The sequence below is a fragment of the Lathyrus oleraceus genome, chromosome 4 (assembly GCF_024323335.1).
Source record: "Lathyrus oleraceus cultivar Zhongwan6 chromosome 4, CAAS_Psat_ZW6_1.0, whole genome shotgun sequence".
NCBI classification, from domain to species: Eukaryota; Viridiplantae; Streptophyta; class Magnoliopsida; order Fabales; family Fabaceae; genus Lathyrus; species Lathyrus oleraceus.
The window spans coordinates 434743509-434747806 of record NC_066582.1 but is presented as its reverse complement, the minus strand read 5'-3'; the positions used below and the strand labels follow the sequence as shown (position 1 = coordinate 434747806).

Here is a 4298-nt window from a genome sequence, read left to right as displayed (position 1 = left end):
TCTACAGCCCAGCCTTGTATGAGCCAATTGTTTGCATATAGTGTGTGTGCTTGCTCTCTTGTGAATGCTTGTTTGCTGTTTATTTGTTGTTTCAACTTGATGCCTGTGCGAGTTAGGTTATGTTAAATACCTCAACCTAGGACTATTGTGGATTACATGATAACTATTAGGCTCGAGTCAGTCTCCCTTCTAGTCTGTCATTTCCCAGTCTCTGGTTAGGATAGAAATTTCTCCCCTGTTAAGGGGAACTACGTTGCCCTGATCCTCATACTAGATGAGGTACGTAGGCAGGAGATCGTGCGAGATCTCTCTGGGCACCCTTTCCCTTTTTGTGTGTGTTTGCTTGACAGCTAGAAGGCTCGAGTACCAGACTCCCTGTTAGCTTGTTTGTTCAACTTTTTTGTTGCTTTTGACGACTCAGCGTCCGGTTAACCTCTTGTTTGCTTGGAGTCTGATGTAAGTCCAGCGATTGGCATTCAGTTTCCTTGTTTGTGTTTGTGTTTGGAGTCTGATGTAAGTCCAGCAATTGACATTCGGTTTCCTGTGTGCATTTGTTTGTTGTGTGTGGAGTCTGATGTAAGTCCAGCGATTGGCATTCGGTTTCCTTGACGTCTCAGCGTCTGTGCATGTGTTTTGTTTCGGCGTGCGTTAGCCGAACTACGGTAGCTCTGATTCTCATTCTAGATGAGATACGTAGGCATAGGATGCGATATCCTAGCGAGCCCGTTTCCCATTTCCCCGAACTACGTCGACTCTGATGTTTGTGTCTGACAAACTACGTAGGCCCAGGATGCGATATCCTGCCGAGTCCTCTTCCTCCATCCTCTCCCGCCTGTTTATTCCAGTGTGTGTGCATTCTTTTGAGCAGTTATCTAGCAACCTTATTCTTTTCTTTTGAGCGTGGATCCCATCAAGTACGACGGACGTGAGGGGTGCTAATACCTTCCCCTTGCGTAACCGACTCCCGTACCCTGTAATCTCCGGTCGTAAGACCATTCCTTTCCAGGTTTACTTCGAGCGTTTCCTTTCCCTCGTTTGGGATAAATAACGCACGGTGGCGGCTCTGTTTGTTTGTTTTTCTCGCCGGTTGTTTTTCGCAGATGCGACACCCAGTACAAAAGATAAAAGTCTGCTACGGGCCATAGTAGGAGGGCGAGGAAGATTGCTTTTGTTTCTAATTTTGATTGATTCTCTTTAATTGTGGCTCTTAGGAAATATTTTATTTGATGTAAATATGATGTAATAGTCATTGAACCAAGGATTTTTTACATTTTTTACTTTTCTTTATATATAACTCATATCTTGTAATGAGTTTTAGGATTAAAGATTTTATTCCAAAAAGTTTCTACATATATTTTGTTTTCTTTTCCTCTACACTCAAGTCTCCAAGGGAGAAAGATTGGATCATAACTTAATCAAAAGCCATATTTTCTTATTCATTCTTCTTCAATTGTCCATCTGTTATAATTGTTTGATATGAATTTGATGTTGAATACCGATTTGATTATATTTACCCTCACCATGAGTGAGTACTTCATTAGGGACTAAGGGTTATGAGGATTATCTTATGAACTCTTGTATGATATGTCACTATAAATTACGATAATTTTAGTTTAAACTTATTTTATAATCTGAGTTCATGCATTCCAACTTTGTTACAAAAGTAAGTGGTTCTCAAGTATCGCATGTAGTCTGAAAGGATATGTGTCGATATTGGAGCGCAAATTTTTAAAAAACTTAGTCCAAAACAGCAAAAGCGCTTGGAAGAATTTGAGAAAACTATATAGTGGATCAAAAGTAACGAATCCTCGAAGAATAATCCTGTCGGAAAAAAGCAGACAGATTATTCATCGTTGTTAGGGAAATGCGTAGACAAAAACAGGTATTGCCCATATTTATCTATTTTCTATAATTTATGCAAAATTCTCGTAATAGAAGTGACATGGATCGTGCAATTGTGTCGGAGTAAGAACCATAACTCCAGGTCCTGCTTGCCTCAAGTGAGATTTAAGTGATTCTTTAAATAAGTTATTTTCAATTAAGTGCTTTTCATTTAAGTTGTTCTACAAAACTCCATATTCAATTTCTATAGATATACACCGATACGAATAAATTTGGTACATAAGCCATTGCTCTATGTGGTTCAATATCTTTTATTACCTCGCGCAGTCGTGCACTTGCAGTTGCATGAAGTTTTTCGTGCCTTTGTTGAGGACCAATTACGTTTAATATTGAAATTATGTTTGATCATCGTATATACTAGAGCTTATTTTTCTGTTTATTTTATTGTGTTTGGTTGTTGTGGTTCGCGCTGCTCTTGTATGCGAAGAACTTGTTCTATTAGAAACTTAGTTGAACTTGTAGATGAAATCGAGCATTTCTTACTTGAGAGATGTTGAAATATTAGATTACAAGCTATGGCCAATCCGGTTGATACTAAGCCTCTTAAGGATTATGCGATTCACACTGAAGAGGAACTTTATCATAGTATTGTGCACCTGCAGATTGCGACTAACAATTTTGAATTAAAACCTTTTTTGATTGGTACGGTGCAACAAAACCAATTTACTAGTTTACCTTCAGAAAATCAGAATTTTCATCTTTCTATCTTTGTTGATAACTGTGGTACTGTTAAGGCCAATGGTGTTGACCAAAACATCATTCACCTTCATTTATTTCCTTTTTCTTTAAGATACCATGTGCAGGCTTGGCTTCAATCCTTGCCCGCGAATTATATTACTTCATGAACCCAATTGAAAGTGGCCTTTCTTACGCGGTAATTTCCACCAAGAAAAACGGCCAAAGTTAGGAATGATATTAATAATTTTAGGCAAAAAGATGGGGAGTCCTTGTTTGACGTATGTGAGTGTTATAAAGATTTATTAAGACTATGCCATTTTAGTGGGCTTGAGAAGTGGATGATTATCCACACCTTTTATAATGGTTTCCTTTATTCCACAAGGATGGCCCTATATGTGGCTTCTGGAGGAGCACTACTGAATAGTCCTCAAGATTCATCCTATAACTTGATAGAAGAGATGGCCAAAAACCACCACTCATGGGGAAGCGTGCGACAAGTTACCGCTAAGTCTACCCCTAAGACTGGTGGTGTTTATGAGGTTAATGTGTTTGACCATATGAATTCTAAGGTGGATTTCCTTTAACAAAAGACATATAATTCTAAGCATGAACCTTTCACACCTGCTATAAAGGCCCATGTTGCTTCTATTTCCCCCACTACTCTCTACTATGAGATACACATAGTTAATGAGCATACTGATAAAGATTGTCAAATGATCCTCACAAGAGGATCCACCCAAGGAAATGCAAACTTTGTGAATAATAACCAGTGGAACAATCCATAGTCCAACACCTATAACCTGGTGGAATGATAGAAACAAAAAACCCCAACAAGGCACGGGACCTCCGGGTTTCCAAAACGCTACACCAACCGAGCCTAAGAAATCTAACCTTGAACTTTTGATGGAAAATTTTGTGTTGATGCAAACCCTTCAAAATGATGAGCTTAGGAATAAAAACCTCCTCACCAATGAGATGCTTAGGAAGTTAAGACTAAGGTTGACAATGTTGTCACTCATACCAAAATGTTGGAGACTCAAATCTCCCAAGTAGCTCAACAACAAACCACTTATTTTATACCTTCCACAACATATATAGGGCATCTTGAACAAAATCCCAAGGGACATTTGAATGTCGTGGAAACCCGTAGTGGTAAAAAAAATTGGGTAGTTCTAGTGATAGAAAGATAGAGATAGAGGTTGAAGAGAGTATGCCAACACAACCCAAACAGGAGGTCGTTGAAGAGGTTGAGAAGGAGGACCCCTATGTTGCTCCTAATCCCTATAAACCTATTTTTCCTTTCCTACAAATGCTTATGAAATCCAATGTGGAGGCCCAATTCAAAAAGTTCGTGGAACTTCCAAAAAAGATCCACCTCAATGTGCCTTTCACCAAGACACTAACTCAAATGCCCTCCTATGTTAAGTTCTTAGAAGAGATTCTTTCTAATAAAAGAAAGCTAGAGGACCATGAAACTATGACCATGACCCTTGATAGTAGTTCTAAAATGGTAATCCCTAGATTCAAAGATATTGGAAGTTTTTATACCTCTTGTCATATATGTACCATGGACTTTAAAAGAGCACTCTGTGATCTAGGAGCCAGTGTTAGCTTGATGCCCTTGTCCGTGTGTAAGAAGTTGGATATGGGATACATGAAACCTACCAACATGTCTTTGAAACTTGGCATAGATCGGTTAAGTATCCTATATGAATGTT

The 4298-nt window shown here is 38.8% G+C and overlaps 1 non-coding gene across 1 annotated transcript; it reads right to left on the bottom strand.

Annotated features, from left to right (window-relative positions):
* Positions 1-2801: 2801 nt before the first annotated feature.
* LOC127077501 (small nucleolar RNA R71) lies at positions 2802-2908 on the bottom strand. The gene has a single exon (XR_007787301.1). It is a non-coding gene; the product is annotated as a small nucleolar RNA R71 (small nucleolar RNA).
* Positions 2909-4298: the final 1390 nt, after the last annotated feature.